This window comes from Neopelma chrysocephalum, unplaced genomic scaffold (assembly GCF_003984885.1).
Source record: "Neopelma chrysocephalum unplaced genomic scaffold, ASM398488v2 Primary Assembly neopelma1_23b, whole genome shotgun sequence".
In the NCBI taxonomy this organism is placed as follows: Eukaryota; Metazoa; Chordata; class Aves; order Passeriformes; family Pipridae; genus Neopelma; species Neopelma chrysocephalum.
The window spans coordinates 12,445,860-12,462,168 of NW_020897692.1; positions in this window are offsets into that span (position 1 = coordinate 12,445,860).

Genomic DNA, 16,309 nt, shown 5'->3' on the forward strand with positions numbered 1-16,309 from the left:
ATGGGTAAGATTATATACATGGGTAAGATTTATATACATGGGTAAGATTTCCCTGAGCCTTTTCTTCTCCAGGCTGAACAATCCCACATTTCTCAGCCTCTTCTTGTATGTGTCTCAATCCCTTCATTGTTGTGGCCTTTTGATGCACTTGCTACAGTATGCCAATGTCTCTGCTGTACTGGTAAGCCCAGGCTTTAATGCAGCACTCTGGATGTGTCTCACCAGAGCATGTAGAGGGGGAGGATCATTTCCTTCAGCCTCATGGTAGTGTTCCCCACCATGCAGCCCAGGATGTTTTTGGCCCTCTTTCCTGCAAGGATGCGTTGTTGGCTTATGCTCAAATTGGCGTCCACCAAGATATTCAGTGCTTTTTTCTGCCAAACTGTTTTCCGATCCATTGACCCTCAGCATGGAGGTGTATCCCTACTGATATATAGGGTAATTCCTCCCTAGGGGCAGGACTTGACCTTTCCCTTTGTTGAACCTCATGTGGTGACCACTGGACATTTTTTCCAGCTTGCCAAGTCCTTCTGAAAGGTAACGTATCCACTTGATACTTCGGCCACTCCTCCCAGTTTTATATCATGTGCAAATTTGCTCAGGATGTACTCTGCTCCATCATCCTCATTGTTAATGAAGATGTTGAACAGCACCGTCCTGAGTATTGACCCATAGGGTATTTCGCTAGTGATGGCCCTCCAGATGGGTTTTATGGCACAGATAGATCATAACTTTTCCAGCATAGGGCTTTTTCAGTTTTTCAGTTTACCTCACTGTCCACCTATCTGATCTACACATCCTCAGTTTGTCTGTTAGGATGTTATGAGAGAAAGAGTCAAAAGCATTACCAGAGGCAAGACAAACAACATCCATTGCTCTCCCTTCATCCACTGAGCTGGTCATCATAGCAAGCTCTCAGATGGTTGGGAATGATTTCCCCTTCGTAAATGCACAGTGACTATTCCAAAACACTGTCTTGTCCTGGATGCTTAGATGTGATTTCCAGTATTAGTTGCTCCAGGATATTCCCAGGAGCCATGCTGAAGTTGGCAGGCCTGTAGTTCTTGAGATCCTCCTCCTTACCCTTCTTGAAGGCAGGAGTGGCATTTGCTTTCATCCAGTCCTCAGGATCCTCATCCCTGATCACTATGACCTTTCAAAGGTAGTCCAGTGTGGCCTCACAATGACATCAGGCAGCTCCTTCAACACTCATGGGTACATCCTGTCGGGTCCCCTGGATTTGTACATGTCCAGTTTGTTTAAATGCCTCCTAATGTAGATCACCCTTCTTGATAGGTAAGTCTCTTTCACTCCAGAATTTCCCATTCATCTCATGGACTCTGCCCTGCCCTCTGTTGATGCAGCTGGAGTTTCAGACTCTGGCATGTGCTGGGTTTTGGAAAAGCTCCAGTCAATCTCCTGCTTGCCATCTCTGATTCTGTGAAACCTGTGGACTCTCTCCAGATGCCTAATTTGGCAGCCTGGGCTCTCCCCAGCACCCATGTGCTGCAGGCAAGAAGCATGTCTAAACTGGGTCATTGGTGAAAGGCCTCTGGTGTCTCTACATCCTCCAGAGGCAGAGTTGCATCCATCCTTAGGAACTAAGTCTGGTCCAAGGTCTCTGATGTATCAGGGGTAGATAGTCCTGGGGAGCCGGAGTCCATGCCCTGCCACATGTCACCCACCACTGCAGAGGATGTGGATCTCTGTTCTGGGCACAGATGCTGGCCTCCTCTGTGTGCTCTCCTCCAAAACCTGCTGTGTCTGGGAGCAGACTAACCAAATCAGAAAACCGTCACTTATTTTTAGTTTTGTACTGGACTTGTAAGCAGAGCATCAACTTCTGGCAATTATCCTACCAGCAGATGTATGAGCTGCACTCTGTTCTCCAATACAGAGTGGAAATATAATTAAGTCAAGATGCTTGTCCCTGTGTAGACCCTCAGAAAAAACTTAAGTCCCTTTCATTTTCTTTCTAGAGCATCATAATCTCCTTAAGGTTCACAACTGTTCATCTCTTTATTTGGAAGAGTTCAAGGGCTCAGGACTCTAAAATTCTCTCAACTCTCTGTTTAACAATGTTCTCAGCTGTTTCAGTCTAGACATACAAAATATATAGTTGTCCTAAAACTTTCTTATTCTATGCTTCAATTTCCTACTTCTAAAATAAGCATAATAAACTTTCAGCCCACCTGGTATTTGAAATTATGAAATTGTGAAATCAAATCATGGAACAACATTTATTAACATAACAGCTCTGCTCAGTCTGAGCTGTTCCATGTAAATTCTAATTTGAAAATATTTTGCGGGAACATTTTCCTTTGTTTTCTAAATCAGAAATTAAAAATACAAGATTGTTCTATGCAATTGCATGTAATGCAAATTCTGATTCCCACACAAGTCTTACTTGTGTCAACACTATTAGAAAACTGTGATGGAATTAATGATACTGAGAAAAATTTCCTTGGGGGTTAATTTTAAGATTGCTGTAAACAAGGAATAAGGGCATATGCTGAACAATCCGGAATAAACATTTAATAAGTTGCTACCCTTTAAGTAGGATGTCAGCTATCCTATTAGGTAAATGAGGATGAAATCTTAACAAAGAATGACGTTGATAAGGTAATTAGAGACTCCACGATAGCACAGACTATATGCATATACAAGAGGAAACTAAAATAAAGTTGAGGAGAAAACTTTAATTAAGTTTCCCAAAGCTGAATAAGAAAAGTCTTAGGGGGGTCCTATAAGCAGCCTTCAAGGACATATGACAAGTTCATCAAGAAGACAGAGACAGGCAGAATGAGAGAGAATGAACCTAAATTGCAACAGGAAAGTACTCAGAGTGCACAGAAAGAGAACTTTAACACGGCAAGGACTGTCCAACAATGGAGCAGGTTTCTGGGACTGCACATTTTCGGGACCCACCTGGATAAAACCATGAGCAACCTGGTCTGACCTCCTAATTGACCTTGCTTTGAATAAGAGGTTGGATTAGCAACCTCCTGGAGTCTCTTCCCACCTGGATCATCCTATAACTTTGTGAATTTGCTTTTTTTTCCATTAGACTTCTTAACTTTGCAGCCTTATTATCTTTATGCATAATATTTAGGCACTGTCACAGAAAGATTGCAAAGGTAGCTATTTGTGCTTTCTCCTCTAGCTCAACTGCTTTCAGTGAAAAATCTTCACAAATCAAAGGCCATCAGAAATAAGTTGATCACTCTGACTTCTAAGTGCTCTTTTCAGACCCTGCCTTGCAATTTAAAATAAATGTTCATAGTGATCCGTGCAACTATGAATTCCTCAGGAATGGCCCTTCCCACTGAAGTTTTCAAAGATGCCATATAGCACTATCAAAAATGATTATCTTGTTTCCAGCCTCTGCCTTTAAATTTGAATGTGCAACTGACTGGGCTAACTGTGGAGGAAGGTAGGAACAATTATAGCTTCAGCCATTTGATTTATAAATTTATGTATATTTAGGATGGTCCAGTGATCTCAAAACACAAGATATCTTGCCACAATCCTCCCCTTGACACAATGGCAAAGTAGTACCCTCTAGCTTTACTAACAGTGTAAGGGCTAAAAGGATCAGAAAACATAAATGAGTCAAGAGGATACTTTTGTTTATGGAAGAAGAAAACCATTATCTCCTCTTTCCTATTTTTATTGTGCAAAGGATTTTGGAGGTGAAGGAGATGTCAAGACAAGGGTATTTCCAATGAATTTGAGTTTGGGAAGATTGTAAAGGTCATCTGGGCAGAATTTATTCCCTCTCAACACTAGCTGGATAGATTTTTTTTTTCCTAGTGATGATGAATTGGTGAAACTCGGATTTCGGTCTATCTGAATTTAAACAACAAATTCAGTTCAGCTGTATTGAAAGGTTTTAAGTGGGTTAGTTGGTTTGCTTTAAGAATCAGACACACACACACACAAAATGGATTAAAATAAAAAGGAATGTTGTTGCCCAGTCAAACAAGGCATCAAGAACCAGAATTTTTCAGGAGTTTTCAGGAATATGCAGGGAACTAGAGATGCAAATTCAATTCCATTTTCTGCTTGAGGGAACTGAAACCTGCCCTCTTACCTTGGCGTAAACCAAGCAAACAATTTGCCCTCACTCACACTGTGATACAAAGAATATATATTTATCTTTTTTTTTTTTCTTCCTAATTGAATGTAAGAATATCAACAGGAATTAAACAGAAAGCTCAACATAGAACTGTTCTACTATGCTGGAGAGTGGAATGCTCTGCAAGGATATGGGGCATGCAGGACGGGAAAGAATTCAGCCAGTCCTAACATGGGTGAGAAATCTGATCCCTGACCCTATGGAGCTAAGACATGAATTTGCCACATCATATTTTATGAAACTAATACTTTATTTCTTTGGCTTGTCTTTCAAATACCTAATGGTTTTGTTTGTGCCAAATTGGAACATTCTGTGTCAGAACATCAGTTTTTTGTTCTTGCCAAAATAAGAACTTAGAATTTGGTTGGTGTCAATGACATTTTTATTTCTCACTCCTTGCTTTATTTCAGAACTGAAATAGACAAACAAACAAACAAACAAACAGTAATTCATATAAAGTTCTGCAGCAGGTTTGCAAGGGTTATTCAGCTTAAAGCCACAGCTAGAGAGCTCCTTTCAACCCTGGAATAAATAAGCACAGCTCCTGTTGGCTTTCTAGTTTATCCTGGTAACTATCCAGGGTTGTGTTTGAGCCATGGAATAGAAAATTGTAGAATAATAAAATCGTAAATGGAACTGAAGAGGAGTTAATAGAAGTTTTAAACAACCAGTCAATAATGAACCTTTAATGCTCCAGACACAGTAACTCCAATGTTTCTAAAACTAACAAGGGTTCTTTTTGCCCCTACCTGACTTGCAGTGTATTGCTATCTCATATTACTGATAAACCCTTGAAATACAGAGAATGTTCCTTCTACATGTATCCTTCACAGCTCAGTTCTGAGGATACATGCTGTACTTCGGGCTGTGTCAGGATCTACTGTGCTTCCTTCTCATCTATTCAACCCTTTCAGTCTTCAGCCTGTAAGATCCTCTGCTATTGCCATGGGGATAGCCATTAAATCAGAAAAGTGTTTATTTCATGTCAGACACTTACATGGTAAGAGTGGGCTCAGGTTCATTCCAGTTTTTTACTCCTGGTAAGGATAAAAATAAATCCTTCATTTTAAAATATGCTTTGATTTCCAAGTTGTGCATTTGATTTTGTTTGCTTCCACCAGCATCTAGCAATGATTCTCAGAAAAAATGATCTTTCTTTTTCAGTATCATAAATCTGAACAAGAAAGATATATTCTTCTTTTTCCACTTCAGTTGTTTTCAAATTTGTACTAGATTTAAAAAGTCTCTTCAGACCTCCACAGCTACCAGACATGGTCCCTTGCCAGACCAATCAGACTTACTGTGAAATAAAGTTTCCTGTCATATTAAGGTACAGCTGTCATCTTAACCCTCAGTGCTGTAAACAAGCAGTTGCTGGCAGCAGATCATAAGCAGAACTATAATCTATGTACCTCAATTTTCCACATGTCTGGCCAAGAAAGGTATGTCTCCATGACATCATTCCATCTCATCAATTTCCCTGTCTCCTCAGCCTTGCAATGCTTTTATCCTTCTTTTTATTTCTTCTGCATTCACTTCCCTTGCATCTCCTTGAATCATTTCTCTGTGCCATTTTGGTTACCATGTGTAGCCCAGTGGTGACTCATGGAAATATCTGTAGACTTCTCATCTATTTATTCTACCAGACATATTCTGTTATTTGTCTGTCTCTCAACTATTCTGCTTTACTTTAGAAATGTTGCTTTTCTTGCTTAGGATTTTCATTCATTAACTCCAGTGTAGTGTTGCTTTGGTGTTTTTCCTGCTTCTAATTTTCCATGCTCCTCTGACCAAAAGAATGCTACCTCTGTGGCAGGTTAGTGAAATGTATCAATCTAGCTTCTTACTCCTGAAGTGGAAACTGAATTAGCCTCTTCTTAGATCCACTATGAGTTTTTGGCCCTCTTCTCTTGCTTCAGGAACCCCAACGCTGAGAGAGGCCAGAGGACTTGCCCCTTTAACCCTAGTCTCGCAGTCACTGTATGGTGACTTCAGTGCACCCTGCAGATGGGTTTTCTTTATCTGTACATCTTGTCTACCAAAGAAATTAAAATATCCCCCACTTACGTATGTTTATAACTGATTTTGTTCCTCCCTCTCTGAAGGAATGACAGAAGTAAAAGAGCAAAGAAAGAAAAGAGAGGAATAGAGAACACAAAGGATCTTTTCTGTGTATTTTTGTTCTCATATAACATTTCCTACTTCTTTTTCTGGACACTCCTTAATGAGAATTCCAATTGTACAGATCTGAAGGGAAAAAAGGCATGTATTCTGCATTCTCCTCTCTTTGAGGGTACTGAGACTATCATTAGAGGTGGCATCCACAGAATAAAAGGCCCTAATTCTGTGTCTCAGTAACACCTTCGTTAGCATTTTTGCCACCAGTATTTTAAAATGATAAATCATATTAGGATAAAGAGTATTTTTTTTCTTGAGCATTTAACTTTATCAGATATTTTCTTCTCATATGTGCTTTCAAAGCACCACAGACTTCTCTTCCTTGTGATGGAATTTTCTTCAGTCTCAATGTTAACATTCACTGCACAAAGACTTCTGAATTTAAAATAACAAAGAAAGTTTCTAGACCCTTCCTATACCAACTGCACCTATCAGTCTTGAGCAGGGCTCCAAAGCAACAAGGAATCTGATTCTTCTGTCCCTCAGAATCCAGCTTCAAAAGCTACGTTTTCTGGCAAAGACTTCAGCATCAGGTAGGGTTTAGAGCACAGACAGGACTCACAGTTCCTGCAACCTTCCCTTCCAGTCCTCTTGCAAAGAAAATCCCACTGAAATAACAGCACCACTGTAAAAAACAAAAGCTATTCTCAGAAATCACTTGCAGCTTTAGGCTCTAACAGCAAAGGTGCCTGAAAGGAAAACATTTATTATGAGTGGAACATGTCACTAGGGGCAGAGCAGACACCCTCAAAGAAATCTTAAGGTTTCAGTATTAGCACAGAGACTCCTCGATAAATAAAGGGTCTTAAATCTTCTCATCTTTGTAGTCGTCAGACACAATCACTTTTATGTTCAAGAACTCCTATCCTACAATGCCAGTGTTTGTTAAAAGCTCCAGAAGAAAGCTGTTAGCCTCATCCAAAAATATACAAGGCTGACAGTTATCATAATTTTCCCCAGAGGATATATAATAATATCAAAATTTATACTACCGAAAATTCAGATGGTAAGAGGACACGAAAGATACACCCATTTTGACTGAATTCATCATGAACTACTGAAGGTTTTACTTTTCAGCAGCAAGACTGCAGAATTCTAGTTACAAAACTGATAGGTGACAAGTATTTCTGACACAGAGCTCAGTGAAATTACAGTTGTATGCCACTAGGCTTGGCGTAAACTTTTGTGGAGTTTCTTAATGTCTTAAAATCAAAAATCTAATTTTCTAAAGTAACTTTCAACTTTTTGAGTAGAACTCACACAGTCTTATTTCTGCCTACGCTTCTGTTTAGATAAAGTGATGTACCTGAACGTCAGTCCGTGAATTTTAAAGGTGGTAAGGATGGATATGAGTTCACAAAATCTAAACGATACCTAGAACTCAGGCCACCTACTACCAACATTTCTATATGTTCAATGATTTACACTACATTTCTACACTATAGACAGGGAGCACCACTCTTCCTCTTCTTAAAAGCTCTGATCAGTTAGACGCTATTATTTATGCTTGTAACCCCTCCCTAGAAGGTGTATATAGCAGCCTTTTTCTGAACTTTCCCTCATAACCCTTTGAGCAAAAGGCAAAATAGAGGTATCTGTTGACACAAACTACACTTGCAGGAAGGAGTGAGCCAAAGTCTTTGCCAGATCCTTCCACAGAACATTTCTTGACATTTTGCTGCTTAAAAGATTAGGTAGTTGTGACCTTCCCAATTAAAAGAATTTCATACCCTCACATATGATATTATTTTCTTTCCATTTATCTTTCGTAGTAAAGATATGCAAGTCCTTGTCTAAAACTGCCATTCATGAATACTTTTTCTGGTTGGATTCAGCACTTAAGATACCAAAATAAATCAGTGCCAAATTTCTTATTGCTTCTTCATCAAAAGCTCAAACCAAGTAATAAATATATGCAGGAAGTACCTCTCAAATGTTTGTCATTCTCTCCAAAAAAAGAAGGAGGGATATATGATTTTTATATGCTCTCATTCTCTTCACTGGTTGTAGGGTTAGGTCTGGAAGAGCAGTCTTTTTTCTTTTCTCCTTTTGTCCTAACTGGACATGACAGTCTGTTGGTCAATAAAAAGAACAGAAATGGATCCTGAGACCTTTTTGTTTAAAATGAAAAAAATTAAAGAAATAAATCAGTAAACTAGGATAACAACAGTAAACTTCTAGTTTTCAGAGACACCTTTTGTCCAGTTAATGAAAGATGCTTTCTAGAAAACATTACCTGTTCAATTTACATTCGTTTGGCTGACTGAAGACATCTCCTTTCCCTAACCTGCATTCAGCATAGGAAGGTCTCAGACTGTTCTGCTACTGCTCTTGCACTTCAGACACCAAAACACAGTATTGATGTCTGCCTGTTTGATAGCAGAATGTGTGCTGGGAATGGGGGAAACAGCATGCAAACAAACAAAAATTTGCATTAGACTATCTTGTAAACTGAGAGAACCATCCTTAGCTAAGTCCCAAAACTAAGCATACAGTAAAAAAGAATGAATAAATGGCATGCTTTCTGGGTTGCAAAAAGAAAACTGTTCACTGAAGGGGAAAAATATGAGTACCAGGATGCATACTGCCCTTTTTATTAATTGTGTCTGATTACGGACTCCAGCTCAAGGCTGAGTGGTCTGAAGGAGGCATAAGCCTTCCCTACTTCGGGGTCAAGACTGAGTGTAGTCTGGTTTCCCTGCAGCAGCCTGTGTCTCAGTCTTCTTGCCCAGGCAGACATTTGCTCTCTGCACAATCATGAATCCCAAACTAAAATATAGATCAAGACTGAAGGTACAGGTCAAACCTAAAGTCTGAAAGCATTGATCCAACTTATTGCAGACTTATGACAGGCACTACCGAAAAATACCATTCCAGTAATACAAAACATTGCCATCAGATTTAAATGTATGTCTTTGACATTACACTAGTAGATAATTGCAAACATGCCTGAGAAATCTGGAAAATTACTTGCATAATTACGGAAAAAAACATTCAGTGATTCTGTGTTCTTGTGAACCAACCGTTCACTGTTGTGAATCTCAACTTCTTGCCCTGGTCTTCAGGGTCTGGCATTTCTGAAGGCTGATCTTGCTAGTAAAGACTGAAGCAAAGAAGGCTTTCAATACCTTAGTCTTTTCCATGTCTTGTGTCACCAGCACAATTGCCCCGATCAAGAGATAGCCTGTTTTTTCCCTACTTTTCCTTTTGTTACCTATGTACTTATAAAAAGCCCTTCTTTGGCCTTTGATATTCCTCACCAGATTCCATTCCAGTTGGGCTTTGGGATTCCTAACCCCCATCACTGCATGCTCAGAGAGGGTTTCCGTATTCCTTCTGGGTTACCTCTCCCTGCTTCCGCTTTCTGTAGGCTTCTTTTTGTGTTTGAATTTTGCCAGAAACTCCTTGTTCATCCATGCACGTCTCCTCACGTTTGCCTTCCTGCTTATTCGTATAGACTGCCCTTGAGCTTGGAGGTGATGATCCTTGAATATCAATCAGCATTCTTGGACTTCTCTTTTCCCCAGGACTTTATCTCATGGGACTCTTTCAAACAGATCCCTGAAGAAGGCAAAGTCTGCTCTTTATTCTCTGTTGAAACCCGCAAATACCCTTATATCCTCCTATTTGCCACTAAGATTTGCATAGACAATAGACATGACTAGCAAGCAGAAGAGAATCAAAGAGGTGTCCTAAGTTCATGTCTCTCTATTGAGGAACAGGACATCAAAATAAAGTTATGTCATTAACATGAAATCACATAGACCAGATTTCACAGACTTTCACCTTATTTGTAATCAGCTGTTCTAGCACACATAGCAAAATTAATTCTAAATACTCAACATGAAATGACTGAGTCATTCAATGATTGTATCATATACGTACATATAAGCATTGTATGAATACATATTGGTATATCTCAGTATGAAACACATAACAATATATGTACGCACAATTATGAAAATGGAACAATTTTAAAAATTATAAGTTGTTGTAAACAAACAAAATAGTATGTGCCATTTCTTTTTCTGTTTGGAGGTAGTATGTAGAACAAAATAAATTCATGCCAATTTACATTATTTTTCTAAAAATCCATGCCCAGCACTGGAAGAATAGATTGACATAAACAATAACTCACATTTTAAAACAAAAAACAACATACACAAACAAACCCATAAAAAATAGCTGATGTATAAATTCTAGGCAGGACTGGCACATTTAAGTCTATTGAGAAAAGCCATGGAATGTTTTAGAATGGTCATTATGTAAAAAGAAAAAGGCTTCTGACAGAGTACCTCAGAATAAATTAGACGTTTAGGTAAATAAATGCATTTGGAAAAGACTTTCTAAAATAAATTCATTCAATTCTTCATTGAAATTCATGATGAACACATTGTACTCATTCACTAGCTAAAACAAGAACTAGGCACAGAGAATTGAAATCAATGTGCCTGTAGAATGTAACTCTCTCTTCTTGCTGAAAATCAACTGTTTTCTGTATCACTGCTGCAATTACCTAACAAGTGTCAATAAGAGATATCAAAGTATTTCTAAAGATAAAGCCTAAGTGGAATCTGAATTTTATAACAGAATCAAAGAATGGTTGAGTCTGGAAGGGACCTCCGGAATGTCATCTACTGCAATCCCTTGTTCAAGTACGTCCACCTAGACCAGGTTGCCCAGGACAATGTCCAGATGGCTTTTGAAGATCTTCAAGGAGGGAGACTCCACAATCTGGCAGTGCTATTTAATATTCTCAATTTGGGATCATGAAATGAATATAAAAAGTATCTTCAGTGATAATCTAATATGATGTACTCTTAAGCATGTTTTAATATACCTGAGAAAAGGAAGTAAATAAGTAAAAGAAGACCACATGACAAGCTAAGATATTATAGTCAGTAGCAGAACTATTACTAGAACTGTCAGAGTGTATTTCTAATGAGAAATAACTCCACACAAATACAGAATTATAGAGCAACTAAACAGTGCACTTTGGCAGACAAGTCATAATAGGCAATAGACAATGAAAGCCCGATGTACCTGCAGGTATATGTCTGGCCCCATTTCTTGCAGTCACTGTATAACAGCAGATTTTTTATATCCCTATTGCTTAATAAAGTTAAGTCTCATACGTCTCAAGGACAACGTATGCAGTAGTGTACACTTGGATCTGCAAAGAGCTTACATCAAGGATTAACTATTTTGACAGGTAATTTAGAGACAATTCTGGTGAGCTGAGCAACAATTCCCCGTTGCATTGCACAGTGGATCCATCCTCAACAAGGACAGGGACTTGGCACCATCCAGAGCTCCTTAGAAATTGTCACCACCCAGAGCTCCTGCATTTGCCCCCAGCCCAAAGAAGTAAGACAAGGGGGGACCAGTACACACATAAACGTAACTCTGCTGAGGGGATGCAAACTTGGTCTGGGGACCACAAAAATCCTGCTGGATCTGCCAGTTTGAACCTCTACTCCAGGACACAGTATTCTTTTCTTCAAAAGTTTTACACAGTTACTTACTCTTCATGGCTGATGGGTTATTTCAGTAACCTTCTACATCCTGATTTCCAACCGTCTTCCTCTCTTGTCCCTTATGTGGGTGCACTGGGCATGAGGGCAGTACTGAATTTATTTCTTGTTTTGAAGATCAGAAACAGTGTTTGTTGGAACAGCTGGGACTTCTGGTGACACATTGTCTGCCACTCACTCTCCAAATAAAAGTTAGAGCAAGGTGCCTAAGAGCTGTTTCGGGCCTTGGATCAGATTGCTTCAGGCTTCTCACACTTCTCAGCAGCTCTGACAGAATCTTTTCAGAAGTTCTCTGGGCAGTGAATTGTTGTGATTACAGATGGGTTTCATGCAACAAAATTGAGAAAACCTTTTAAAACGTAGTCATTACCAGCCACCAACTTATGTGCTTAACCTTTCTCCACTACATTATGTTATCTTCTTCTCCTTAGCTCTGATGGGCATCTGTTGTAAATTTGCTTTTCTTAAGTCATATTCCATTAAAGGAAATTCTTGGAAGCTATGTGCACCCAAATTATCCTGATGTAATTCTGTATTTGATTGTCTTCCACGAAAGCAGACGTGAGTTTCACCATATCTGCTTGGGATAGTCATCATTACTATATTTCACCTCTTCTCTGCAAATATTTTTATTGTGTTCCTGCTAGGATGAGAAAGGATTCTATAGAATTCATTAGGTTACTGTACTTGGCTGTGCAAAGAGCAATGCAAAAATGCAAGAAGAGTTTAAAAGAGATGACTTTTCACCAGAAAAAGCAGATCCCACCTAAGAATCCCAACTTCACTTAAACAGCTAAATACTTTTTAAAATTTGGTTCTTAGTTATTCTGGTAGCATATGTGTTTTATTTCTCCAAAGTCAAAAGGAGTTTTTACCTATGTCTAAAAAAAAATCCTTATTATGCGAACAAAGGAACTAATATTAGGGGATCTAAGAACATATTGCTTTGTCCTGGTGGGAAAAAGGTTCCTCCATGTTAATTTTGGAAGAACAAAGCTGTCTTTTTAGGACTCTCAGTTCTTCTAGATGATGGGACCTGATGTTCTACAGCTTCTAACAATGGATTGCAATAGGCACCAGTCCACCAACCAAGAGATAATCAACTGCAGTAGACTCTCACAAGCTTTTCCAGGATGGACAGGAAACACTTCAAAAGTTAAAAACATAATACAACAGATGAAGGAATATAAATGTTTTCTACAGAAATATGTTCAAAATTCAAAGTTTTAATGTTAACATCCAAATTAAACTATTTGAAAGTTTGGATTAATGGAATGTGATGGGACCTAGCCAGCACTTTCAAATGGGTTTACTTTTCACTGTAGTAAATTCCAGAAAGATTGGAAGGCTTCTAAACTAAAAAAGACAGGTCTTATTAGCATATAAGTACTTAGAAACATAGAATCATTTAGGTTAGAAAGACCTTTAAGATTACCGACTTTAACCATTAAACTGACACTGCCAAGTCCACCACTAAATTGATAAATAGAATAGCACTCAAAGTGACTGGATAAGATGGAAGAGAAGTAAAAGGGTTTATAAACAAGACTCTCTTCTACTCATTATACCATCACTTTCTGGAATGCATTTGTCCGACTCTAGAGCTGTTGCTTGGGATCATACTGTGTCTGCTCCTTTTGGCTCCCAGGATGTTTTGTTCTTTCCTCCATTGATGTTAGCTCCATGTCAGCTACCTGCTCCTTGTGCAGCCCCAGAGCAGAGGGTGTCCTGCTCAATGTGACTCCTCTCCAGCTCCTCTACTGGCTTCTCTGCAGCCACTCTCTGGGGCTGTGGGCAGGAGATGGCCCTACCGCCCTTGCAGGTCCCAGCAACCTTCATCCACTTCTCTGCAGGCAGCCAGAGTGCTGATGGAGAGGAAACCTACTCAAAGTGTCACCTGGACCCACACAAAGGTGTTAACATACACAAAGCACCAAGACTACAAATCTACTTAGCACATCTTCCAGCTACTTGGTCTGATGCCAGCTATGATCTGAAATTGCTTGTACTGCATGTAGGGTCATTTAGGATACTGCTTCCAAAATTATTTTTGGCAGAGGGGTGTGGAAGGTGGAGGAGTAGTGTTTGAAAGAAGAAATAATCCTTTCCTTGAAGGGGTTAGTTTTGGCTCTGAGGATTTATTGCCATAAAGCATATCTCTGTTATACCTTCTCCAAAAAACCCCCACCTCAATTATTCCAGATAACTGTAGGAATAACTAACTAACTAAATAAATATCCAATTAATAGAAAGCTTGGTTGCATTTTCACTTTTGCTCTGTACTTCCAGGATCTTGGCTGCTGCGTGTGAAATTTGGTGCCTGAGAGCACAGCGCAGTTCTGTGACCCCAGCAAGACCCCAAGGGATGCAGAAGCATCTGCCCATCTGCAGGAGTAACACAGGCAGATCTCTAACAAACCAGCTGAGCAAAATTGAATATAAAGTTCAGGTTAGAAGTATTCTCCAACATAACCTGTTCCCTTTGTACCCAGCAGCTACATACATCTCCTGCATATTAGATAGAGCCTACAGACTGAGCTTTCTTTCAGGGCAAAGGATGTGGATTTGTTTGCTCTCAGGTTGCTAGGAGACCTACTATTTACCGGCTATACCCTCTCAGATAAAAAGAGATTACTACTTCCACACTTCAAAAACACAAGATTTTTTTTTCTTTTCACCAGAGCTCAGGTCTGGTCAGGGGTTGGTGAGCATTCTCATACTGTCAGACCGTCTGGGAGACAAAGTTACAAACTGACCCTGGTTTTGCACCATTTGGATAGAAACTACCTGCACAGGCATTACCTTGCATATCTGTATTTGCCATGTCATCTTTCAGTAAAACTAATAACTACTATTAAGAAAAGCAATTCCTTGTAAAAAATTGAAAGATATGGAAAATCTGAACTTTACCTGAGCATTTCAACTTACCCAAAAGTCTGAAAGACAAAAATCCCCAAAATGTAACACTATGATTAGAAAAAATATAGGATGAAGCTCACTGAGTTACACCTTCTGGGTGATTAGACTGTGCCGTATTTTAAATCTTTCAGTGTCAGTGGTCTGAAACCTAAGGTCTTAAAGGGCATTTACCGTGAACAGAGGGAAAGAGGAGTATGAAGTCCTTTTCATATTTATTCTTGAATAAGTTTGTTCTCTTTGGTAACTTTTCTGATGCATGGAGAAAACCTGAAAGAGAAGCATATAATCTAAATTATTTTACTGATCTGGGCTGACTATAGCAGCAAGCTTTGTATCACCAAACTTCAGAAGTCTGTACCTTTACAACTTTACAGACTTTGAAAAGTTTAGGCCATTCCTCTGACACCGGGCAAACTTTCAAATCTGTTTTGGTGCTGACAGTACCCACACACTTAATAGAGCTTTCATTTGCATGCTTTTTCTCCTCACAGAATGAGTTAGTTTGAGAGCTGTAAACATGGTTCATTGCCTTTGTCTCAGGCAGACACACATGAGAAATTTACACTTTAAATTTCCCCAAACCAATATTTCCATGTTCTTTACCTGCTTCCTTTATTATATGTGCATCAATCAGTTGAAAATTGTTCTATGTCAAAGAATTTGAAAGTAAATTAACATAAGAGCTTTCAATTAGAACTGGTTATTTAAGCCTGAGATATGAGTGTGAACTGTGTCTTGTTCCCTCCTTCCAGACAGCTTCTCAAGAACAAACTGAATTTGGATTACATAGAAATCTTCTTGGCATCATTGTTTTGTTTTTTTTTTTTTAGAGATTAAAGATTTGTTAGAATGCATTCTTTCCATCCTTACGTGATTATGTGTATATTGGCCAATATTTTTAAACATGGTGTCCTTGGGCTGAACATTTTTTAATATCTTTGATTAGTAAATACATACTCTGACTTTCAGGCACCCTCAGCAACTCACAAATAACCATAAACCTGCAATGTCTTTTTCGCCATAAGTAACTAAATACCAGTAATTAGCTGTAAGAGAGCAGAATTCAGTAGACATATTTTCTTTTGAAGTTTCCAACTTAGCAGTAAATGGTTACCTTGTGTGTCATCCTGTTACTGTTAAACAGCTCTTCCAGGCCTGAATGTATTGAAATGGGTAAGATAAATTTTGTTGAACGGAGCTGTACAAAACCAATCTGCTATAGAGAAGAATATACAACCAAAACACAATTATATTGGTTTAGGGAATTGAATGATGTGGCTTAGGTTCAGCAGTACTTTGGAAAACACGGAGCAAGAAAGAGACAGTTACAGTGAATTTCATGATTCATTGAAAGAATATATGGTACAATGGCGACCTTTAAATCTGGTGAAAACCCAACAGCATCATTTAACTTTCTCATGCTGTTTCCAGATAGCACAAAACGAAAGCAAAGGTCCTAAGTACTGTGGACCTTAACTGGTTTTAAGGATATACACAGTAACATGTATGCTCATTTTTAAATGGTGGAGGAACTTTAATC